This window comes from Eublepharis macularius, chromosome 2 (genome assembly GCF_028583425.1).
Source record: "Eublepharis macularius isolate TG4126 chromosome 2, MPM_Emac_v1.0, whole genome shotgun sequence".
NCBI classification, from domain to species: domain Eukaryota; kingdom Metazoa; phylum Chordata; class Lepidosauria; order Squamata; family Eublepharidae; genus Eublepharis; species Eublepharis macularius.
Genome location: NC_072791.1, coordinates 60,335,729 through 60,362,800, shown reverse-complemented (window position 1 = coordinate 60,362,800; position 27,072 = coordinate 60,335,729). Strand labels below are relative to the sequence as shown.

At 39.4% G+C, this 27,072-nt stretch overlaps 1 protein-coding gene across 9 annotated transcripts in view; it reads left to right on the top strand.

Moving 5' to 3' along the window:
* The window catches only part of MEIS2 (Meis homeobox 2), a 311,133-nt gene that overhangs the window by 276,453 nt on the left and 7,608 nt on the right, over positions 1-27,072 (top strand). The gene's annotated exons all lie outside the window — the stretch shown is intronic.

Sequence of the window (27,072 nt, the reverse complement as noted above, 5' to 3'; positions counted from 1 at the left end):
TCACACGGCCGCTCGAAAACCGCTTTTTTGGGTGGGACCTTTTTCCCGCCCATTTTTTAAATTTTTTTTAGCACACTTTTCCGTTATTTCGATCTTGCCTTATAAAGAAACATCATTGAAGATAATGATGCCTCTCTTTCCCCCACTGACAGCACTGATGGCTCTCTCCCATTTCTTTTTTGGAAATTTGGAAGCATGTGGGAAGCTTTCGTGGGCATTTCCTATGTAGGACAGTTCAGTGCCTGAATTTTACTGAAATTTCACTTCCTTGGAGTGTCATTATTTCGATATTTCGTAATTTTGATATTACAGTAATATAAAATTAAAAAAATAAAAAACAGTTAAAAAGGAAGTTTCGCGAGTCCGTTCTGAGGATGGATTCACCCCAAAATGATTTTTCAAACTACCAGATTTGATTCAGAAACAGCATAATCAATAAATCCAATGCTATGAAGTCAAAAACAGTCTTTTGCAGACTACGGAGCACTTGCAAGTTGAATCAGCCAATAGGAACTCTTGGAACGGCCGGAGAGACAGGAAGGGGGGTGGTTTTTAAAAAAAACGTGTAAATTGCGCATTGGCCCGTTCACGGGCACCATGAAACTCCCGTTGAAAACCTGTGACCACATATTCGGGAGAAATGCGAATGAAATGCGTCTGTTTAATGAGGTAATGTGACCGGCACTCAGGATTGCGTGGGGAATGCGGGGAACATGCGACTTGGAATGAGTAATGTGGATTTGACCAGTGTTTGTAATTCACAATATTTGTTTCTTGTGCAAGAACTGCCTTGATGGAAGAGGACCATATAAATAATGAGTAACAACTACATATTTACATATGTTAAAAAATGACAAGCTGGAAAGGCTTTGAGTTGTAAGACACTACCCAATAAATTGTAGAAAATGTAGATACTGAGGATGGATTAATCCTAATGGTAAGTAAGTTACAGAGCAGAACTCCAATAATACAGGAAGCCCTGCTGTAGTAGAAGTATAACATACAATTACAATATAATATTAGTCTCTGTGAAGCATACACCAGTCCTATCCTTGCACAGTATAGTTGCTTCTTTTAAAATTCCTCAGTTCAGAACATGATGCACAGTAAATTATCAGGTTCAGATAGAAAAAAGGATGTGTAAAATTTTGAAAAATCAATGGGCTGTCAAATATGATTCATTATACAGCTTCTGTAGGTCTGTGTGATTAAATCTAAATATGGGACATATACAAATGTGGATATGTTTATAAATGTGCTTATCACTATTTGGGCCTGATCTTAACAGGGCACCTAACACATCAAAGGTTTGAGAACCAAATTTTCTATGAGAGGCTGTAGGAAACTTCTATAGCAAACATTTTTGTAGATTGTTTTGACTAACAGGCTCTCCCAGTAAGTGGTGCACTCATGAAAATAAGTCAATGTTTTACACATTGTCACTTTATACTGATGGACTTAAAACTTGTGAAATAAAATTGACAAATATATTAGCAAGGAATTAGTCTCTTGGGCATCTTCAAATGCATTTCTAATGTGTTTCTTCTAGCTTTTCTTTCTTTCTCCCTTTAAAAAACCCCCAACAATTTCAGTGTTAGACAATGGGCAATTTTATATTTCTACACACCTAAATAATGTAACAGATACATGAGGTTCTTTCCCATTTTCTTGCAGTTAGAAGTCTGGCATTCCCCTCTCATGAATCAACAAAATCTATATGTGTTTCTGCATCTCTCCTTTCTCTTTGCATTGCATATATTTCTCTATTATCTCCTTTCCCTATGTATCATCATGTTATACTTCTCTTCTGTTTCATTCACTGCCAATGTAGAGGTCTGTTTCATTTATTTCATATATCAGTAGATTTAATAAAAATTACAGAAGTGAGTATGTGTGTGTGTTTGTGTTTGTATATACAGAATTTCTGGAACTTTTCTTCCTTTATGGTCACTTTTTGTACAGCATAAGAGGATAATGTCAAGATTCTATGAAAATTTTTTAAAGACTATATGGAAGACATTTTTAAAATAAAATACCAATTATATACTGCAAAAGATAATGTAACTTATCAAGAACTTTGCTACATGTTGCTTACTGCTTAAACTTTCACCCACAAACAAAAAGTCTAAGCATGGAGTTTAGGTTAAAAATTTCATTAAATTAATGTGACTGAATAAATTTATTACATTATCACTTGTAGTCTTGTAGATATTGGTGTCTGAATATCAATATATCTAAATCTCAGCATGACCAAATCTGTGGATACTTAAATCCAAATACGGGAGCCATGAACTGACAAGACATATTTTCCTACAAACCTGATAAAAGTCTCTGGTTTGCAGAAAAATCTGGCACCCCCCCCAAATTAAATGGGGTGGTGGTTTAAAATCCCGAAAATAATAAAAGCAATACATGTACCTTTAAGAAATGAATGCTCTTTGCAGATGGAGGTTGCTAGGTAACCACAACAGTGTTGCCAGTCTTCAAGTCTTGGTTTCTGTCAGTAAAAGTTAGAAGGAGTGAGGGACCTTTTCTGAGCTGTTTTGGCCTTTGAGAGAGGATTCATCAGGGTCAGGCCTGACAGCAACCACCAATTACTTGATACCATGTAATTTGTATTTGACGAGGACTGGCTGCTTGTTATTGTTCAACAGTAGCTATTTGGTGACCTTGGGCCAGTCACACACACTCAGCCTGACTTACCTTACAGGTTTTTTGTAAAGATAAAATGGAAGATAGGAGAATGATGTAAGCTGTTTTGGGTTCACATTGTGGAGAAAAATGGGTATAAATAATAAATATAACTGAAGATGAGGGTGTGGATAAAAAGTAGGTTGATATGTGAAAGCTGGGAAAGATTGAGCATGGGGAGGGGGATACCAGGAAAAGTGAGGTGCCCCCTGCAAATTTATGCACCAAGAACATAGTCCTAGTTTGGAACCCAGCACCACAAAACTGAGCCCATCTAAACTGCAGGTACCACACAACTGGGCCATAGTTGTCCCTTGTAGACATTGCCAGGAGGAAGAAAGGAGAGAAAACTGAAGATTGGGGGAGGGGTTAAGATAAGTTGACTGGTGGGTGGGAAGGAGAGAAGGAAACCAGTTAAGAGGAAAGGCTACGGGGACTTTCAGGTAAGGGAAGAAAAAAATAATGGAGGGATGACATGTCCCCTGCAAGTCCTTGTAGATCCCTCAGTGCTAATCCTGAATTTGGGCTTAAAGTATCTGTGGAGCAAATTAGAGATTAGCCACCATCAAACAGCACTGCAGGTGGGATAGACAGGTAAACAGAAGGTGGGGTTTTTTTAATGGCTAGGATTGCCTTGTAAAAAGCATTTTGTTCTTCACTTTTCTCCCATGCTGGTAACTCTGCTTACATATAAAACACATGCACAAAATGTAACATGAGAGTTCTGCAGATTGAGATTTCTGTCTGTGGAGTGTGGCTATCTTTCTCCCCCACACATAAACCAAATGCATTCCAAAATTTTACTCTTGGAGAACAGGAGACACCCCCCCCCCCCGAAACAATATGAGGAAAAAGTCAGAGAGGTCTGTTATGAATTTGGAGCATCAGTGAAAATTGCTCCCCCTTCCATCCATGAAAATCCTCCACAAAATCCAGAATGTAAAAGAAGATATTCAGATTAACAGGTAATTAGTACCTCTGAGCCACTGGCTGAGAGCCATAGGCCAAGCACCTTTGGCATACTCAAGCTTTAAACATCCACAAGCCGCAGGTCTTATTCTGTCGAACCAATTTCCCCCTTTCCTCAAACTCTAGTCAAAATATATTTAAGGATGTTAGGTTTTCTTATACCAGTTGACCAATTTCTCACTCGTTTTACGTTCTAAGGGATCAAAGAGCTGAAGTATTTCTTGAGTGATTCAGAAAAGTGATATACCCTGCATGCTAAGCATTCTCTGGCTAGAATTTACTAGGATTAAAGCAGATGTGGCTTCAATGGAATCTGCTAAGCCTCCTGTGATTTATAAAGATATAAAATATATATTTTTATGATTACGATGATGCTAAAATTTTTGTGGATAATAATATACTTGTATTGAAAAGCACAGGAAATATAACAACTATTGTAGATTCAAAAGAAAAGGAAACAAATCTTCCTATGTCAACTGATCTAACTTGTACATACAGAACAGATTTTTAAAGTTTTTAGCTAAATAATTCATTCCATGTCTTTTTAATGCATTTACTATACTTTGTTGACCACAACAGCCTAGTTTGGATAAATTTTCAAAGACATTAAGTAATTTATGAACATAAATGATCTATGAACTCCATCCAGTTTTAGACATATGTATCAATTAGTGGCCCTGGAAGGAGAAACACAGTCAAATTTACATCAAAATCTATAATATCTAGTCAGTTCAATAGAGCTGGGATAAGCATTGTGCATTCGAATACAGAAGATATGAAACTGCATACACATCAGTCATGTATAGTGGGTATCTCAGAAACATGGTGGTGAGGGGGATCAGTAGGAGACAGTCATGCCCGGGTATAATCTCTACCGCAGGACAGGAAGGCATGTGTTTGGGGAGGTGCTGCTTTGTATATGAAACTGGGTATAGAATCAAATACATTAGAAAAAATTCGGGAAATGAATTCCCACAGAAGTGATATGGGTGGAAATACAGGGTCCTAAGTCTTATTTAAAAGTGGAACTGTACTATCATCCACCTGATCTCAAGATGGAGAGGAAATAAGGGAGGTGACCAAAGCAGATACTAGTGACTTCAACTACCTTCACATTGGCTGAGTAAACATATGCTTGAATCATGCTGTAGAAATGAGATTCCTAGACATTCCTAGACATGCACTGGAACCAGTTGGTCACAGAGTCAACCAAAGGGCTCTTGGACCTGGTGATCTTGGATCAGTGATCTTGGACCAGGTTCTGAGCAGGACTCAAGACTAGTTACAGAAATAGATGCTGTTGCACCAGTTGGGAGCTGTGACCATAATGATATTAAGCTCAGCATTTATGTCAATGGAAACGAAAGTTACCCTTAAATTCAAAAATGGTAACATTTGATTGCAAAATAAAGAACTTTACAAAAAATATGGGAATAGTTAAAAGGAAGCTGAAAGGGAAATCCAAAAGAAAGAAATCCCTAGAGGGTGTTTGGATGCAATTTAAAGCCACACAATTTGAAGACCACATAGAATATATTCCCCAGGTTAGGAAAAGGTACTGCCAAGTCTAAGAGAATGCCCGCATGGTTAATAACCCAAGTCAAGGAAGCCATAAAAGGCTTCTTTTAAAAAGTGGAAGGTCTGGCCCAATGAAGTGAACATAAGGGCCACGGGGTCTGGCAAAAGAAGTGTAAGAATAGTTAAGTATGTGAAAAGATAATTTGAGGAGCAGATTGCTAAGCATCAAGACAAACAATAAACTTTTCTTTTAATATATACAGAGCAGGAAACCAGCCAGAGAAGCAATTGAACCTTTGGACAAACAAGGAATTAAAGGATTGCTAAAGCAAGATAGGATTATTTCAGAGAAGCATCTTTGTTCACTGTGAAAAGTGTGGGACATATACCCAGGCCACAGCTACTATTTTCACAATCTGAAAAACTGAGTCAAACTGAGAAGACAACAGATAAAGTCTAAACCTATTGTGAAAATAAAAAACCATTAAGTCTCCAAGTAATAATGACATACACCCAAGAGTTCTTAGGGAACTCAAAAGTGAGATTGTTGATCTACTAACACATATATGTAGCTTTTCACTAAAACCAGCCATTGTACCAGAAGACTGGGAAGTAGCAAATGTCATAGCTTTTTTTAAAAAAAGGGCCTATGGGAAGGAACCAGGAAATCACGCTGTAGTTGTTCTAGCATCTGTCCCAGGCAAATGACTAAAAACTGTAATCAAAGATAAAATTATTAGGCACATGGAGGAACAAAGCCTATTGAGGAAAAATCAGCATGGCTTCTGCAAAGGGAAGTCCCACCTCACCAGTTTTTTGGAGTTCTTTGAGAAAGTGAACAAGCATGTAAATAACAGTGATCTGGTAGACATGATATACTTGGACTTTCAAAAGAATTTTGTCAAGGTATCTCAGTAAAGACACCTGAGTAAGCTTAGCAGTCATGGGATAAGACGATTAAAAAATTTTATGAATTAAAAATTGGTTAAATGACTGAAGCAAAAAATAGGAATCAATGGTCATTTCTCTCAATGCAGGGCAGTAAGCAGTGGGGTCTCACAAGGATTAGTACTGGGGCTGCTGTTATTTAATTTGTCAATCAGTGGAGTTGAGCATTGTAGTGGCAAAGTTTGCAGTTGACGCAGAACTATTCAGGGGGAAAACCAAGACCGACTGTGAAGAGCTCCAGGAGGATGGAGTAGGCAACAATGTAGCAAATGAAGTTCAGTGTAGATAAGTATAAAGTGATGTTCATGGGAACAAAAAATCCCAACTTCAAGAATTTGCTAAAATAGGTCACTATTAGTATCACCATATTGCAGATGAAATACTGAGACTGAGAAGGGTAGCTTGCCCAAGGCCACCTAGTCAGCCATAGACAACATTGGAATGAAGGACTTCCTTTAGGCCCCTGTGGATGAGAGGGCTTGTACTTCTGCCACAACGGAGAAGACGTGTGGTAGTGATTGTGAATTCCCTACTGAGAGGGATAGGGGCTATAGTGTGCCAATCAGACTTGTCATTTTAAGAGGTGTGTTATGATGGAATGGGATTTTAAATGAAAGGTTTACTAAGTACAGCACCCAGAGAGTGGAAAGGAAAAGGTTAAAAATACTGCCTGAAGGGAGAATGATTGATAGGCTTCTCCCCCCTGTCTGTGATTGGCCAGTGAGAAAGTAACAACTGGTGCTGACAGAATTGTTAGAGGAGTTGAAGTTTGGAGTCTGACAAGGAGGGTCAGTCAAATAATCCTCTGTGTGAGTAAAAAGGAAAAGTTTACCTATCTGGGACAGCTTTAGGTTTCTGGAAGACTATAGTTAAAGTACTTAAGTGTGAAAGCCAGCATGGATTTACATAGACAAAATAGAACTGGAAATGTGTTGTTGGCTGGGGAAGTGAGTAGTAAAAGGAGACTCTCCTTTAGTCAAATGATCAGAGTTACATCTTTTGAAGAAGAATAATTCTAGCCCAGTGTCTAAAAAGGGAGTTTTGGCTCTGAGGAGGACCTTAGGTCTGGTGTAAAGGGGAAAGAGTGCTGTATTGAAGACCTAAGCTGTAAAGTGAAATCTTTGAAGAAATCTTGTTAAAGAAAATCTTGTTAAAGAAACTACCAACCTCTCATATTTAAGATCTGTAACTACTGAAACTATGCTTTAAGAAGATTATTGTGTCTAATGCCTGTGAAGTATTCTGTTATACAATCAAAATTTATCTTAGCTTTAATTTCCCTGCCTACCTATATACCAACTCTGCCTGTTTAATAAACCTGCTGTTTCCTTTTTGAACTTTACTCAGCCTCCAATGCCATTTCATTTAAAGAAGATGTGGGCTCTTGCTTCTCCCCTTCCAAATATTTTAGGCTGGAATAACATATATCTATGTTAAAGTGTGGAACAAAAAGAATTTAAGATTGTACCCAGAAACATGCTACCAGAGGCTGCCCAGCCCCAGCAAGCAATCTTGACCATTTTGGAGGGAAAATCTGCCTCACAGTTGGCCCCAGTGAGTGGGCCTTATGTCATACCAGGTGCATGCACCAGGATGTGACAGAAAGGCTAGAAAGACTCATAAATCCCACAGATTATTATCCCTTCCAGTTCATCCATGTGGGAACAAATGATACTGCCAGCCACAACACAGAACATATCAAAAGGGACTGTGAGGTTCTGGATGAAAAGGTGAAAGGCATTGGAACAGGGATTGTGATTTTGTCAGTTCTTCCTGTGGATGGTTATGACTTTGGAGAGAAGAATATTGGAAATAAATTACTGGTTACACAGAAGGTGTTGTCAGGGAAAGTTTGATTTCTTAGACCATGATCTACTATGCTTTTAGGAAGAAGAACTTCTGTTTGCACCTCATGTGGGTAGGATAAAATGTGTTTAGCAAGACCTTTATAAACCTGATAAGGATGGCTTTAAACTAAATCCTATGGTGGTGGCGGGGTGGGGGGGAGACAAAAATTTAAAAGCTAGTATAATGCCAATTACTGTACGTAAGAGCACTAATGATGACCAAGGAGGGGTACATAAAGAGGGGTCCCATTAATTTGCATGTAAGGACAAAAACAAAGCAGTCAGGATGCATAAATCATGGATTCCATGCAAATGTGAAAAGTATGGGAACAAACAGGAGAAACTTGAAGCCTTAATACACGAAAGGGATTATGACCTAATAGGCATTACTGAAACTTGGTAGGATGACACAATTGGAATGATGGGATTGAGGGGTATAACTTGTTCAAATGGAATAGTCCAGAAAGAAAGGGGTGAGAAATAGCATTATATGTCAAGAATATATATACTTGTGAGGAAATACATAAATCTGAATGTAGGAGGCCAGTTGAGAGTCCCTAGGTAAAATAAAAGGAGAAAGAAATAATTGTGATATTATTGGGAGGGTCTGCTATAGACCACCAAGCCAGGCAGAGGACTTTGGGTAATACATTCCTAGACCAGATTATAAAACTTTCAAAGAAATGGGACATAGTATCATGGGACATTTCAATTACCTTGATATCTGTTGGAAGTCAGACTCTACTCAAATGAAAGCTCTAATAAATCCCTGGTTTGTCTTGCTGACAATTTCATCATCCAGAAAGTGAAGAGGAAACAAGGAGGTCTGCTGTCTTGGATCTGATTCTCACCAACAGGGAAGAACTAGTTAAAGAGGTGAAGTTAGTGGTAACCCTGGGTAGTAGTGATCATGCCATTTTGGAATTTAAAATCTTGGGGAAAGGGAAAGCTGAACATAGTCAGACGTATAGGTTGAACTTTAGAAAAGTTGAAGATATGCTGGGAAGAGTCCCATGGTTAGAGAAATACTCTAGAAGAAGGGAGTTCAAGATGGGTGGGAGTTTCTTAAAAGCAAGATATTGAAGGCACAATTTCAAACTATTCCAATGAGGAGGGGAAAATGGGAGGCACCTAAAGAAGGCAGGGTGGCTCCATAAACAGTGTTCTAATGTGCTGAGAAATAAAAAGCACACATTTAGGAAATGGAAGGAGGGTGTCAGGCTATGGATGACAGGATATGGTAGACAGATCCGTGGACCATTGCAGCAAGACACAGGTTCTTGGTTAAATAGCTTTTATTCAGACATCAGATCATTTCCATATACATGTCAATAGAACTACTCAGAAGCAAGGTAAGCATCTAAGCAGCAAAAGTTGATAGGAATGACATCGTGTCACAGAGACTTCTCTTTTAACATGCAAGTCTGCTCTTTCCCCCCCTCCCAATCATAAACAAGATTTTGGCGCTTTTCTTGTGTGAGAACGTTTCACATATTTGTAATATCAAGTTAAGTCACTAGGAAGCAAAACACAGCAAAGTCTGAGAGGGAGTACAAAGGAACACTGGAAGCTGTTACAGTCTATTAGATAAACACCTGTGAAAGCCTGTGAAAGAAATAGTTATGACATTGGTAAAATGACATCGAGTTACAGCAGGATACATTGGTTCAGCACAAAAGGATCATTAAAATTGGCATGGATGGGGCTCAGACATGACATAGGGGCATATGCCAAAGATGAATATACATAAATCTTCAGTGCTTGCTGGGAGAGTGTTAGATTAAAGCTCAGTATGTATTTGGCTAGCAAGACATGCTAAACACAACAAAAAAGGGGGTTTGTCTATGTTTAGAGCAAGAAAAAAATAGGGAAGTGGTAGGCCCACTGCAGGGAGGAAATAGTGGTAAACCTCTGTGAAAATTCTTGAACAACAGGTAGGGTTGCAAGCTTCAGGAGGTAGCTGAAGATCTCCTGGAGTTGCAACTGATCTCCAGGTCACAGATCATCCACTACATGATCAAGTGGAGCGCAAGTGAACAGGGAGGAATACATGTGAGTCTGTTCACTTGCCGTTCAAGTGTCATTCGTCACTTGTAGCTTGGCCCTGAGTTTGCCTTTTTTGCTACCGCATCACACTGGCTGCTCTTACTTAGTTTACAGTCCACTCTTATCCCAAGATCTCTTTCACATACACTACTGCCCAGAAGTGTATCTCCCATCCAGTATTTGTGCTTCACATTTTTGTGGCCCAGGATATAAAGCATATCCTTGCCTGTTCCTTTAAGATCAGATGCTTTGGACATATAAACGACCAGGCCAGGTTAACAGTTATATATTTTTAAATTGTATTAGAACTCACTGCATAAGATTATCTTTAATTCTAATAGTTCTTAATAAATCAGTACTACGTCATTACTTGCTTGTGACAGTTAATGTAACAACCATGTCCCTGAAGTGGCATTAAAGGTAAAGGTAGTCCCCTGTGCAAGCACCGAGTCATTACTGACTCATGGGGGAAGTCTAATGCTGTAAAGTTCTATATGTTTGTGTTGGCTATGGATCTTTAAAACTTGGGGATGTTTATATCATATTTCATATGGTCCCCTGAGAGTAGAGACAGGTAAAATATGTATTTCATGTCATAATCCTTTTGCCTTCAGAACTTAAGATGTTAATAGCCATAAAAAATGTACAAACATGGTCAAGACAGGACAGTGGATACAAAAAAGTAGTTCACTTAGGGCAAAAATTCCTGTCAGGAAAATGGAGCATAGCTTCTGAACTCAAGAACCAGCAGTGCATGTGCAGGTTGGTTGTAGATGGTTGCTACAATAAGGCTTCTTTCATACAGGTGTGTTTATGCCCCAGGCTTGCTGGCCACAGTCCATTCCATTTACAGAAGCTGAATTAAACAATAACTACCGCATTGCAAAAAGAAGAAGGGGGGAAAAAGGTGAGCGTCAAAGGAGATGCCTGAGAGCTTTGTTAGGGCCAAGAAAAACCCTGTTGCAGTTGTCAGAGCTTGTTGATGTTGCAGAGAACGGCACATTTTTTTTCTACTGGATTTTGTGGTTCTGCCTTAGGAAAGAAAGTAAAATAGAACGGAAGAACAAAGTCCTACTCTATAAATCAGCAGCTGCTCCTTGCCAGATCAAAGGAGTGACATTTTCGCTCCTGGACTACTTGTCCACTTTAGGTGCTTGACAGACAGTTAACAGCTGGCCTTGCTACACAGCACAGGAGAATCGGGCTACATCTTCTTCAGGGTAGATGACAAGCTAATCAGACATACCCATAGAACAGGACATGCCATTGCACCTTGATCTCTTCAAATGTTTCTAGCAGGGTATTCCTGAACTTCTTTATACATTTGGGAAAAGTTATTACCAAGCTTAGTTTCTGCTGAGTGAGCTGGTAAATTTCATCAAATAATGTCATAAAGATCAAAAAGCAAACTGAAATTACCTTTCCTAATAAATGTCCCTTTGCAATTGCACATTTAAAAACTTGATATCAACTGGGTGTGAATGTGCATCATTGACAGTAATTTGATTAAATGCTGCAAAAATACAGATTTTGTAAAAAACAAAAACAAAATTAAGCTTCAGTGTCAAGCAAAAAAGGATTTAATAATCAGTTTGAAAATTATCTGAGATGTTTCTTTTTTATATATTGTATAGTTATTCCAGTATACCTAACCAAAAAATAAGAAGCTTCAAATTTGCCAAAGCTGTACTTAGTGCCTCTATAAAATGTAGGTATACAGACATGGAATTTTAACATCGGCAGTAAAACTTTCGAAGTAATTCAGTTTCTAGTTGATTCCCCTCTGTAATAAATCAAGTGCAAGATGAGGCAATATACAACAACTTATGTCTATTGACTTAGCATTTTATCTTTAAGATATGAATAGCAAAAGAAATCTGTCTGTTTGTCTCCTCCCTTCCTTTCAAGTACTATGAAAGATCTCTCTTATGGTATGATAAATAACTGCACATGAATAATCTTATAGCATTATGGAAAAGCAGCAGACATTACTTTGGAAATCATGACCTGCTGAGATGTTTTGTTATGTGGCATCAGATGTGATTACATTCACAGAATAGTGTTTATTATCATTCAGAATTCCAGGGGAAATAAAAAAATAATTTTCTGCATAGGTTAAAAATTCTTGAAAGCTTATAATGAAAATCTGTGTCTATCAGTGTCTTTGGATAGCAGCTATTCTTTATTGCACTTAATATTAGGAGATTTATTTATTTCTGTAACGGGTTATTCATTCACTGTGGGGATTCACTGTATATTTATAATACGAGGTAATGGATTATTCCATAATCCATTATAAATTTTGAAATGCAAAATGATGGGTACCACTCAGTGTTGCAGCTATTTTAAATTTTTTTAAAATGGGGAAATAACAAATGAGGAAGCATCTGTAAATTCAAATAGCTTGCTGGATATCCGTGGATGTCATTATTAGACAAGTTACGATCAGTGTTTGTTTTAAAATTGGTTTGTTTGTGACAGAATGTTGAACAGCATTGTATACATTCTCCCTATAAATCTGAGAGGCTAAGGCTACACTTACTTGAGCATAAATCCCATTGAACTTAGTGTCATTTACTTTCAAGTAAATGTGCATATGTTTGAGCTGCACATTGTTTCCAGGAATGGCTTCATTTGTCCTGCATGATTGCTGCAATCAGAACACTATAGTTTGGCTCCATCTCATGGCTTCCTAGTATATATGTTGGCAAAGGTCACTGGGAACTTCATGATCTTGCAGGTGAACATTGCAGGACAGGAAGGAAAAACAGAGCTGAAATAAAGCTTGGAGGAAAACATACATTTCTACATTTCAGTATTGCAGACAGAAATACATATACATATTTAAACTTCCGTATATTTAAATGGGAATATTGAGTATAGGGAAATGTTTTATATTGGTGTATGATTTTCAGTGTTCAAGAGATGTGCGACTGTTCTAATATTAGTGAAAAAACTTGTTATAAATTTTTAAAAGATATTTTCAGAGCACAAATGACAAAATTCAGGTATTTAATTGAAATCCAAAATACTTTTTAAAAATGTGATAGGTTCTGAAACTGCATGAATTTTCTTTTTAGCTGAACTTAGAATAAGTTAAACATAGTACAATTCTTTCACTTATTTGGCTTCTCTTACATGACATAGATTATAGTTTGTTCCTGAAGGATCCAAGTTGCATATACAAAATTTCAGTGCTGATCCTGAAGGGAATAATCCATGCATTAGTTAAAAGCAACACAAAATGCTCATTTAAGTACAGTTATTAACTAGTCTGCTAAAGTTTTATAAGTTAAAGAATACAGTATAAAGTACCATTGTGTATCTCTAGCCATGAGTCAGATTGCCTTGTAAAGATCTCCCTAATCTTTGATATGATGCCTACAAAACCTCTGTTTGGTCTTCATAAGAACATTAAAAGAGCCCTGCTGGATCAAACGACTCCAGAATCTAGTCTAGCATCCTGGTTCACAGAGTGTCCAAGCAGTTGCTCTGGAGGGCCAACAAACAGGGCACAGAAGTCAAGAACTTCTGCTGATGTCTCCTATCCCTGGGTTTCAGAAGCTTACTGCCTCTGAGTGGGGGTGTGCAAAAGCCAAAACTCTACCCTAAATCAGCTGTTTTGAGTTGAGTTGGGTTGGGTTGGGTTGGAGACACCAGAAATGACAAAAACAACTCCAAACTCCCAGGAGTAACAAAAACTCAAATCCCAGAAATTTGGGGAATTGGGAAGAATTTGGCATAAAAGTGGAGAGCCCAAGAGTCAGATAATTAGTCAGATAACAGTTGCTTGTCAAAGAGAGACAGCTGGTTCTCAGGTAGATCTGGTCTCCACCTATGGCCTTTTAAATTATAAAAAGGAAAGGGCCAAACTGGCATTGAAGTAAGCCTCTAGGTCTTTCCGTTGGGGAGATTTGCCTTTTCCTTTATATCTCCTCAATGGAAGGAACTTCAGACTTACTTTTTTAAAAAATGAAACTGGGAATTCAGAAAACCTGATACACATATTGCTAAACTGTTATATCAACATAATGGTGTTCAACTGCTGATTAAAAAATTAAAAACGACTGGTGGCAGGAGAGGAACATGGCTGCGGTGACAGCCAAGACTCATGGGAGTCCAAGAACCCATCCACCCTCCATTTTCTGGCTGGAGTGGGCTTTGCTATCTTCAGTACCAGCAGAAACAATGGTGGCATGGGAAGTCCGGGGCTGGTTTCCTTCCCTCTCCTTCTCCCTGGAGAGGAGAGAGAATGACAACAAAATACCAGGAAAAAATCCCAAACAATACATCTGAAGAATCAGGATGATGTAAACAGTGAAATTTGGATAAGAAGTTGTTATGAAAATTTTTGAAGTACTCATTTCTATCTCTGAATGTTGAGGTTCCCTTTACTAGACTTAGGCTGATTCCGCACACGTTGGATAATGCACTTTCAATGCACTTTATCAGTCGTTTGAGGTGGATTTTTTGTTCCACACATGAAAAAATCCATTCCAAATGATCTATAAATAGGATTGGAAGTGCATTATCCAACGTGTGCAGAATCACTCTTATATCTAACCTCCTTTTAAAGCCATCTATGTTTGTGCTCATCACTACCTCCACGGGCAGTGAATTCCACAGTTTAATTACTCATTGAGTAAAAAATCATTTCCTTTTGTTTGCCCTGTACCTATTGCCCTGCACTTATTGCCTATCAACTTCACTGGGTAGTTCAGATATACGAGAGGCAGAAAAACATTTTATCCACCCCATGCATAATTTATAAACCTCTATCTTGTCCCGTCCTTAGCCTTCTTTTTTCTAAACTAAAAAGGATTCTCATAGGAAAGGTGTTCTAATTCTTTGATCTTTTTTCACAATGAGCAAGTTATTTTGTTCCAGTATACTATTACATTCACAGAAGTGTGGCAGCCACCTAATTTTATGTCATGTGTTTACTATATAAGAGAAAGGGGGGGGGTTAAAAGACTAAACATAAAATCGGGGTGAAAATAGCCCGCGGCCGACTGCTCTCAGGCGGGGAGCAGGCAAAGAACGCTCAAGACCCTAGGGTGAGCTAGATCTCGGACGAGGGGGGGCTCTACACAACGAGTCTCCCCCTGATCCTTGAGGTCCCACCTTGCGACGGGTCGGCTATAATCTCTGCGGCAGTTTTGGGGCCAATTCGGCTGGCATAAGACCTACATACCCAAGCATCGATTGGGGGAAGAAGCTGAGAGGAGAACTTAAAATCGAAACAGCGATTACAACCCGAGAAAAGTGAAGAGAAGGTAAAGATCATTATCTTCTGAGACGGGACAGATTGATAAAAACAGAGAGGAAAAAAAGTAGATTTTTAAACTGCAACAGACTAGTGAAAAGGAGGGGAAGACTCGGCAGGAATCGAATTTAAAAAGAGACTAAGTTTAAAGAAGTTATTAAAGAAATGGGACTATTGTTTTGAATACCTGTGGCTTTGGAGCTGTGAGAAAAAGACACCATCGCGAGATCTGCTGTGGGAAGACGGGAGACAGGAAGTGCGTAATAACAATAGAGTGGCTGGAGAGAAGCGGCCCTTGCTGGAGGGCAGGAAGTAGGGAATCGCCATTTTTGAAAGGGGAAGGGTCGCGGCTTCAGCGGAAGAGGAAGTAGGCCATCTTGGATTACAAAATCATAGAGAAACCATAGAGAAAAGACGCCCGACATTTTGGACTCTTTAAAATTTAATTTCTATAAGAAGACCGGGACATTTAAAATAGAAAAACGTTAAATTTTACGCCACGGAGTTAAGGAAGAGAGCGGATTCGTGGGAGCGAGCTAAAGCAAGCCCCACGATGTCAAAAAAAGAGTGGCAATCGGCAATAGAAAACCTGGATAAAAACCTGGACAAAAAACTTTTAGATATGATTAAAGAACTTAAGGACACGAAATTGGAGCTGATAAAAGAGGTTAAAGAGGTTACACAGACAGTAAAATCGGAGCTGTCAGAAGTGAAAAAAGGTATGGAAACATTACGAAGTGAATTACAAGGAACGCAGCAGAGAGTTAAAACAGTAGAAGACGCGATGGAGAATTTAGCAGACACGCAACAAACAGAAAAGACTAAACATAAAATGTGAGTAGCTGTCTTCATCTCTCTGTAGCAATAGAAAAGAGCAAGAGTCCAGTAGCACCTATAAGACTACCACAATTTTGTCTTATAGGTACTATTGAACTCTTGCTCTTTTCTACTGCATAAAATGTCTGACAGTGTACACTCTCTTTCCTGCTTCTGAGGCAAGAAGGATTCCATAGCAGGCGAGGGTAGAAGGTGGTTCTGGAATAGGAGTGGGGCAGTGGAAGAAAGAGCTATTACTTTTCTTCTAATTATAGGCCCAACAGAGACAAGAAGGCCCGTACTTGATCATCTTGGTTGCCCTCTTTTCTACTTTTTCCACCTCTTTTTTGAGATACAGCAACCAGTACTGTACACAGTATTTCAAACATGACTCTACACAAGGGCATTACAATACTGGCCATTTTATTCTCTGCCTCTTTCCTAATAGTTCCCAGCATGGAGGCTTTTTCAACACTGCTGCCTACTGAGTCAACATTTCACTGAGCTATCTACTCTAACCTCAAGAACTCTTTTGATCTTAGCCAGGTTCAGAACCATCAGCATATATTTAAAGTTATGATATTTTGTTTCAGTGTGCATCACCTTATGCATACTGACACTGAATTTTATTTATCACATTGTTGCCCACTCGTCTAATTGAGATATATCCTTCTGTAGCTCTTCTCAATCCACTTGATTTTTGCCATCCTAAATACTTGTCCACTATCATGCTCAGATTAATCCTTGATTATTTTAAAAGAGTCAAGTAAGTAGGCATTCCTTCTTTCCCCCACACTTCTCAATACTTAGTATCCACATAACTTGTTAATTTTAAATGTACTTATGAAAGGAATACAGTTTCAGACTTGGTAGCCTAGTATGGAACAGAGTCAGGGGAAGAGGTTATTGCTATAGAACTACAGACATGGAAATGAAGAGCTAATTCTGTTGAGTGGGGGAACATGAAATTAATTGAAGTTTGCAGACTATGCTCAGAGAAAAAGAAAATAGGCATTTAATAATGAGTGTTTAAAAGGTACCATACTAACAGTGCAGTCCTTAGGACTGCACTGTTAGATTCACAGATAGATTATAAACCCATAAATATGGTATTTTTTTATTATGGTAGGGATAAAGGTTTTCTGAATGGCTAGACTAGTCTTGGTATAGTATGCAATATGTATTTCCCTTGTCTCTGAAATTATTTGAACTGTGTATTAGAACAGGGCAGTAGACTTTTTTAATGTTGGTGGCTTGTGACTTAACTTGCGGGTCTTTTAAATATAAACATAGTACCTGATTTATGCAAAACTGTGTAATGACAGCCAGTGTGGTAAACTGGTAAAAAAGTGAGACTAAGAGCTCATTGGCTCTTGGACCAGCATTTGACCAGTCGCTATATTCTTTGCCTTGAGCTCTGTGCCTATAATTCTTGGGCTGTGGACATGGACATAAAACTGTGGGTCACTGGTAGTTGGTTGGAGGTAGCCTGTTGGGACATGGGGCATAACTGTCCTTTGTGTCTCCAGTTGCATTCTCTATACTTGTCTCTTGAGAGTGTTCTACAGCTGAAACATAATGCGTGTCACAAACAACTATGAGCTCTGTTAGTGAATCAATGACAACTTTGTAGAAAGGCCTCTGGGATTTTCCTAGCAATTGAGAAATGGGAATACCAATTAGAGAGCTGCTGCATCATAGTGGTTAAGTGGCTGGGCTCAAAGTCAGCACTTGAACTCTGGCAGGTGGCCTTTAGCCCCAACTCCCCAGCTGTATTTTGGGTAGGGGTGCAAGGTCCCCTTACCCTCCCAGTGGGAGGGGGGACCTGACACTCACCTTCTTTTGCCTCTTTGGGAAGTGACATCATCATGCAGGCCTGGAGGTACATGCACACTTCTCACCTGGCTGATTTGGGACTATGCGAAGTGTGGGAGTGCTTCTGGTGTGGCATGATGATGTTCCCTGGAGGCATGTTCCTCCATCTTTCCCTTCCGCCAGCTAGGTAAGTGGTGGAAGGGGCTGGAAGGTGGGAGCAGGAGATTCCCCACCCTCACCGGAGGAAGAGCAACCTTAATTGTGGGGATAACAATGACACTGACTTTGTTCATCACTCCGAGTTGGGGATTTATCTGTCTAGAATAATGACATATAAAAACACTGTTGTTATTATTATTATTAGATCTTTTATAATCTCTTCCAATTTTATGCTGAGGAACAATTGGGATCAGTTTTGATTTGTGTCCTGTTTGTGCTATGTCCTTTTAACTGAACAGGCGCTTGTGATAGAGACTAAAAATACCTGACTTCTAAGTGCTAAATGTGTAATTCATATAATGAAGGAAGAACAGCTGGGCTAACCTACTACTATCAGTAATAAGCCTGTCTGGATGATTAATAAATCAAAGTGTTTATGAAAGAAAGTCAGAATAGGATTGAGGAGATCTTGGTTCAAATCTCTACTTAGGTAGGAGTCTTACTGAGTGACCCATCTTTCTGTCTCTCAGCCTAACATATTATTACAATTAAATGAAGAAAGGGAGAAGTATGAATACCACTCCGAGCTATTTGGAGGAGTAATGGACTAAAAGTGTGCTAAATTGAACATACAGAAATTGGAAAGAGCTTTGTACTATGGTCCTCTAGCATAAACCTATCTACAGTTATGGCTGGAGGACACGAGGTTAATAGATTGCAGTCATGCAAAGCATATAGTTTGCATCCAGACTAAACTGGCAATTTCTACTCATTCCCCCTTCCCATATCCAACTTCTCTCATGCAACTCTGTAGGGTCTCCTGTCCTCCTGGAACAACATTTCATGCAGATCAGTGTGTGGCAGTGGGATGGGGGAGGCAGGAAAATTCTTTTCTGCCACTGGAAAATTTAGTCTGGATCCAACCCAGGAGGTATTTCATAAGGAGGGATTATGGGGCAGATTATTTCAAGGGGGGAGCTATGGTTGAGTAGCTGATCATCTACTTTGCATGAACAAGGTCTCAGGTTCAACCCAAGCATCTCTAGCTAAAATGATCATTTAGTAGGTGATCAGAAAGAACTCTGCCTGAGACCCTGGAGAGCCTCTGCCTATCAGAATAGACAATGTTGACCTTGATAGACCATTGGTCTGATTCAGAATTGGTAGCTTTATGTGTTCATGCTGCTAGTAGGGTCTTTGGTCTCTGGCAAACTTATATACATATGTGCAATGCATATGTATGTCAATGAGCTGTGCCCATTTGAAATAAACCTGGTTCATTTATGCAAAATGTGTTTGTTATGGAGTGGGGCAAGAGCTGCACTCATGGGATGCACATGGAAAACAGAACTTTGTTTTTAGCTGTGATACTTTTAAAATATATAGCTACAACATTTTCCTCAAGCACTGTGACAGTACAAGATTTTATCTTGTATTTTGCTCAAAAATAGGATGACTTTTTAATAAAAATGGATTATATTCAAATTGAAAATGATTAAAGTTCTCAGCAGGACCCATGTCATATGTACACTCCAAATTTTGAAATGTCATTTGGCCAAAGATTAATTTTTCCATTAAAAGTGAACAAATTTGGCTTTGTTTTGCATCCTTAAGGCATGCCAGCCCTCTATTGAAAATGTCAGTGCCATACAGTGCGCTGGAACAAAACCTGAGGTGGGGAGAGGGGGATGTTTCTTACATATTGTGAATGAATTATCACCATTTCTACTGATAGTAATGAACAAAAATAATACTCTTCCTTTTTTTCACCACTGTATTATTTTTACTGCTAAGAACTGAATATCTCCATAGGATCCAGGACAATGGAAAAGAAATTTAGAAAAAAATTGCCTTTGAGTTGCGGATTGTGAGTAGCCCAAACTCATAACTATTTGAAGACTATTCAAGTGGTCTATGAGCAATAACATGGTTGGGCTTGATTCAATTTCTAGTAAATAAGAACAAAATATTGATTTCCATATATTAAAGCTCCACATAGACAGCCTAATACCTTGTGAATGCTCAGAATAGCAAAGCCTAGCTTGGAGTGTAAAATTTTGTTCCTAATGTTCCCACAATTTAACAATTGGGAGGGTTTTTAATTTACTTTTAGTATACAAAATTGGTCTCATTTTATTGAGTTTTGATTCCTATGCATGTACCAACTAGTGAGCTTTCTTGGGAAAATGCTGCAAATATCAGTTTTGAAAAAAAGCATAACATGGACATCTGCCTACATTGCTTGAAGTTGTCAAGCTTCTCAGCTCAGAGCAACCTTGTAGGCAAGGACACTCATAACCAGGGCTTTTTTTCAGAGGGAATGCGGTGGAACAGAATTCCAGCACCTCTTGAAAATACTCGGCAATAGTGCTTGAAAATAATATGATTTCAAAGAATCCTGTGTGTTTCTTCCTCATTTCTCTCTTGAGAGTTCCACCACCTCTTTTCCCAGAAAAAAACCCTGCTCATAACTGTTACTTCAAATCAAAATATGGACCATAAATGCAGATAACACTACTCAGTTTCCCTTCTTCTAGGGTTTCCAGCCTCCAAGTGGTGGCTGGAGATCTGGAATTAAAACTGATCTTCAGGCCACAGAAATCAGTTCCCCTGGAGAAACTGGCTACTTTGGAGAGTGAACTCTATGGTATTAGAGGTCCCTCCCCTCCTCAAATCCCACCATCTCCAGGCTCTGGCCCAAAAATCTCCAGGAAATTCTCAAACTGGAGCTGGCAACCCTACCTCCCTCTGATGACCAAAGGCACTCCCACTTTTGATCTCAGTGCAATTCCTGCTTCTGAGAATGCAGCTGTTAATCAATCTTGTTAATGCCTGAAAGATTTTTCCAAATCACTGAAAGAGCAAGGCTTTAAATGCACTTTTGGTCCATGGTTTATTTGGTCAACAGCTGGAAAAAAAGAAAAACCAAGCACCTGGTCTGAGGTCCTTGTGATGGCGACATTTCAGTCTTTGGTATATATGCTATGTGTAGCAGATAATTCTCCAACTGCAGTTTCTCTGTACTCTCTATACCACTTCCTTACCACAACACCATCTAAAACAGGCTCAGCCAGTTCATTCATTTTCTGAGAACAGCATAAAATCAAATTGCAGGTTCAAGGGGTTGGTTCTTTAGGAGGTGACAATGACAATCCCACCATCATTGGGGTGGGGAATGGGGAATACCAAGACCTTCTTTCTGTATATTTCTCCTGCAAACAGCTGGTGTCTCCTTACAATGTAAACTCTCATGATCGTGTGCTCTGGATCACCCTAATTGTAGAGGGAATTGCAACTGCTGGGATGATAGACTCCTCTATATTCCATGCTGGCAAATCTTTGCTCATTGCTGGCAAAAGAGAAGCTCCTCCTCTTTAGAGGCTCAAGAACCTCATGATCCCCCCCTAAAACAGATTATCTTATTTGTTTATAGTTTCTATAGAACCTGCCCTGGACTCTAGATATATCTTCACCAATAACATCTGTCACAAGGCACTCTGAGAACTCATCTTTGACAGCCTTTGTTATTGTTTTTCTGGCTTCCATCTGCTTGCGACACCCATAGCACATCCAGTGCTATCTCTGCCTATCAATATGGCATCCAGAAAATAAGTGACAGCACTTCTTGCTGCAAATCCTTTGCAGCCACAATACTTCTAGAATTACTTCTAATTATCCAATTTCCTAACTGTTGTTGTACCATTCCTATCACAGTTTCAGTCTGGCAAGAATTCAGTCTCTAATTTAGGATCAGATTTGGGTTATGAAAAACACCAGATTCTGACAGCATTGGATCCCCCTTCATGATAGGAGTGATCAATGTCCTTCCTCATTAATGGTTTACAGTTCACTTGGGAGGGGTTGTCGGGCTAGACATGCTACTTAAATGGAAGGCTGAAAACTTGATGTCATGGACAAGGAATTTTCACTTCACTGCTTTATTGTTGCTTTGCATCTCTATGAATCCTACATCAACCAACACTGACATTTGAGAACTGGTCTCCTCTCCTTAATAACTTATCAGAGGCGAAAAGGGTTAGGTATAAATGTTTCAAACCTAAGCCAAAAGCATCGAAATGTGAGCTCTGACCATGCCACTGTTGTACTCTAAAACCTTTCTTTGCTCAGGTTCACCATCTTGCTTCTACAGTGCAAGCCCCAGCTAGGAGATTTAATTTTGATGGAGATTTAATTTTGATGGAAAAAACCAGTTTTATTGGAGTGATTCTCAAATAACAAAACATCAATTCAGTCCCTTCTAGTCATGTCCTAATCATCTTGATCAAAATATTTCCTGAAATACCAATGTGCACAGCTGTGTTCTTCAAAAAAAGTCCCCTGCATCCCTGCACATTCTTTCTAAAAGTCTTGCTCTTAAACTTATTCTTGAACTAGAGATTTAACGTCTAAACTAGACATGATGCAAGAATATTTGTGATCAGATCAATTTTACATATTTATTAGTTAAAAGCAGTTGTTTGGCAAGGGAGTGAATTTAGTGAGGGGCTGTGACGGATCCCCCCAGCCTTATCTGGCTGACACCCTTCAATGCCACCCCTTGTGAATGATTCTGCTAGCTTAGGACGGTTCTGATTTGGGATCTCACAGCTCCTGTCACCACTTGTGAAGTATTCACTGGTCGAGGGACCCTTCTGACAAGGAATAGAAATAGGGACCACTTACACTCAGGCTAGGTGTGTTGTAGACCTCTCCTCATGAGGCTAGAACTCAGGCTGGAAGCGGGTTCACTCTCTGGACAGAATGGAATCCTCCTCAGCTCTCACAGACACAGACTGGAACTAGAATGTCACTTCGTTGCACCAGCACCTCCTCAAACTCTGCCACTTAGTCTGACAGGCTGAGAGCTGGTTCCCCTCAGGGCGTATAAGATAGGCAGGAATTATCAAACCGGACTCAGATGGTTAACAGAACAAATTAACTTTACTGAAGCACATTTTATCTTCCTCCTGCACAGCCTTAAATGGTTAAACGTTCCAGATACCTCATTAACTAGTCCTCCTCAGAGAACTCCCTAAACACATCTGCCTTCTCTGGTTGCTAGCCCTCCACTCTCTTTTTCAGAGTCTCCCTTAACTGCCAAAACTCCCAACTAACTATTCTAAACGGTCTTAACTGCTCTTCACTGCCACTCTCTCTCAACATTCTATTCAGGACCTGTCACTCAAACTGGGCCTGTCCGTCACAGGGGTGTAGTGGAGGCTTAGAAGGAATCCATTCTCCGCCACCTGCACCATCTTCCTGATGCCAATTCCCATCTCTTCCCCACCCAAATCCCCGTATCTCCCCCAGAAGCAGTATTTCAGGGGGTGTTTTGGCCTCCCACAGGAGTTAAGAATGGGTGGAAATCAATCCCTCTCCTATGCAGGCTCTATCAGGACAATATGTGGATCCTAGGCTATAAAGGACTTTGTAGGTAAGAATTAGCGCCTTGAATTGAACCTGGAAACTTATCAGTAACCAATGGAGCAACTGCAGAATACCTGTATTACACGTAGCTGTTCATAGTAATTTAGCTGTGGCCGCATGTACCAGCTGGAGTTTTCAAGTTGTCTTTAAGGGCAGATCTTTATAAGTGTGTTAAAATAGTCTAGCTTCAAGTTTAATGTGGCATGTATTCGCATGACCAGATAGGTTGGATCTAGATAGGAAGTTATCTTCTGGGCTAAATGATGATGGAAGAAAGCATTGATGATTGAAATGATGATGAAAGAAAGAAAGATGTTTCTCCAGCAAGAATAGCCTGTAGACCAGTGATAATCTTTCAGTGGCTCAGAAGGTAAATGTGCCTCTTTGGTATGTCACCCATAGCTTGTTGAGTCCTCCTCCCCCATATGGCACCTGCCCCATGTTCTAAGAAAGTGGGCAAGGCCATTGCCCAGTAGGGTTGGAGGTAGGGTTGGAGGGTGGTTCCCACTTTGAAACACTGGAGGGGCTGGAGGACAAGGAAGTCTCCCTGAACTTTGGGAATGGAAGGGCCTGTCCTCTCTAATACCCCTCCCATCTCTGCAACCTCTGTACTCTCATCCCAGTCCCCACCAGACAGATGTTTGGAGGACAGCAAGCTGGCCACAGAGGAGAGTAAAACCATCACTATGGCAACCATCCAGGAAAAGTACAAGATGGCCTGGGTGGGATGGTGATGATTCTGCTTCTCCAGAGCCAGGTTGTTCTCATCCAGGAGCCTCTCATCTGAGCTACTGTGCCTAATGCTGAGGAAAGAGTGGCACAGCAAAGCAGGAAGCTCTTCCCCTCAGTCCAGATACACAAGTTTTAGCAGTCATGGGGAGAGACCACCCTATCCAGATTATTTAAAAGGTTATAGTTATATATTTAATATTAATATTAAAGCCCGCTCGGCGGGGAGGGCAGACTAAAAATCTAATATAATAAATAAATAAATAATAGTTGTATTATATTATTGTTTGTGCACATTTGGTGGGTGGAGTATAGAAGTTATGTAACTGTTTTGGCTTGTGGTACATGTAGCTCTCTGTAAGCCATAGAGTGGGCCACAGAGTGCCCTGGACTCCTTATTAACAGGAAAATAAGATGAACCTCATTGAATGTGGCAAGTTCAGTGCCCTTCAATATCTCACCCTTCCCAACCAACATCACTTTCATATTGTCCAGTATTAACTTTTTCTCTATATGTAAGGCATTTTTAGCTTGCCTTTCTCCTTGAAAGGACTTTTACTGGCATTGAAAAACAATTAGAAGCTCTCTGTGATTCATGCCTCTCTGCAGCTTCCATGGTCAGTACAGCAGTTTTTATGGCTGCAAAAATCTCCTGCTGCCAGAAGGGAAATGTCTTGTATTCTGCCTTCTGGAAGATCATCCCTGATCTCTGTGTCCCTCTTTCAAGGGAGCCTTTCAGTGGGTACACACACACACATCCAGGGTTGCCAAGTCCCTGTACCCTCCTGGTAGGAGAGGGGGACCTGGTACGCTCAATTTTGAAGAACTTAATGCATGCACAAAACGCTCATGCACTCCTGATGCCAACCCAATGACATCACTTCTGGGAGTTACATCATTGTGCTGGCTGTGGGAATGCTCCTGCACTTCATGGGGGAACTGACACGCCTGTTCTGCCACAGCTGTTCTGCCACAGAAGTTGAGAACCACTGACCTAGGGCTTCCACTGCTTCCTCACAAAATATCTGTTGAATCAATTAACAGCTCACCCCAGATAAATGTTTTATTAATTCTCTATGTTTAAAAAAGTAGAACTAGTTGCTTCTTTTCTGGAAGCGAGTGGCTGCTACATATACAAAATGCACAGTCATTTCCTAGATTTTCAAAATTCTCTCCAAACATTTCCATCAGATAACCTGTGGAATGAATTGACTTAAAAATTGTTGTGTGTCATTGGGTTGATCCTAATAAAACGTATTATACTGATCATGTTATTGACTTTAAAAAGCCAGTTTTGTGTCTCTTTGACGAATGGATTATGAATTGTCTGACTGTTCTGCATTGTTTTGTAAACTCCCTTGGAAGAAAAAAACTTGAGAGGACACCTCTTTTTAAATTAATGTATACATTCTGATGACTGTCCAAAGATATGACCTTTAAGTGAACCCCTTTAACCTTCCCCTTAATTATTTGTTTGAAGACAGTGTAGCATTCTCCTGCTGAGAATGAAGAACCATAATCCATTGCAGTCCTGTGACTAAGGGAGTGTTGTAAGGAAGTAGAAAGGGACATAAATAAGAGGACCACCAGATGTAAATAATAAAAAGTGGTTGGGCTTGAAATAAAAACTGAAAAAGCAATTTAATTTACCTAACCAGTGGCTAGGTTGAAGAAAGCAAGGGTCAGTAAGGCTCAAAGTGGAAGAAAATCTGTTGTGTGTTACCCACCCAAATACAGTACATGGTTGTTTCATTCCTTAAAACCTGCCATCTGCATACACTAATAGAATCTCACCGAAGAGAAAACAGACTTGTCAGGCTTTTCTGCTAATCTCTATTGGCGTTAACTTCGTATGATAAAAGGCACACTGACTGCAGAAGGCTCAGGTCAGTCCCCATTTGGTCAGCATGGCAATGTTACTGAAAAACAACTAAGCAAATTATATCAAAGACCTTTGTCTTAGAGGACAGAAGTATGTCTTGAAATCACAGTGTAATGTTAGGAATATTGCCTGAGTTACAGAAATCATTATTGAGATAAGCAAGTTATAAAAGGAGTCTTTAATGGTTGACATTTGCCTCTGATTAATTATAAAGCAGGGCATTTTTGACAACTGGTGTGTATTTAAGTAGTACGCAATGTCTTTGATGTGTAAAAGAAAAGATACGAGACTATCCCTATGCAGTCTTTGGAGCATATATGCATCATCTGTTGGATAGAATTCCTGCTAGTATACAATTGCAGGAAATGTTTTGAAAGAAATCTATGGCTGTAAAATGGCCTTTAATCTCTGGGAAGAAATGAATGAACTAAAATTGAATGTATCCAAACCAGAGATACCTGGCAAAAAATAGTTTTGAGATATTAATTAAGAGTCTTATCTAAGACCTATTGAAATTTCTATTAATTTCAACAAGAGCTTAATCAGAGCTTTAGCTTTTGGAGTCTATACTACAAAATGCTGAACAAAACTAGAGTATAACTGCTATAGTATTCTTCAAATGCTCAAAGACAGAGACAAAAACAACAGAAATCAGAACAAGTGCGTCCCATGAATGATAGAAAATGAACTTAACTAAGCGATTAAAATAATTTTAAAAAAATATTTTACTGAAGTTAGTTTGAGCAAGATTATCTAGCATGGGTTGTTATATATTAACTTAATGGGAAATATGCAAGCACTTATTTTTGGATTACCCACAAAATTAAATCCAGGCTTTCCCTGCTGAATAATGGGCTTTGCCTAATGTTCAGATGACTAGGACGCTGCTTTAGCTATGGTACCTGATTGGAGAAGAAGTTATTTGAGGCCTAATATTAAACACATGTACCTGCAATTCC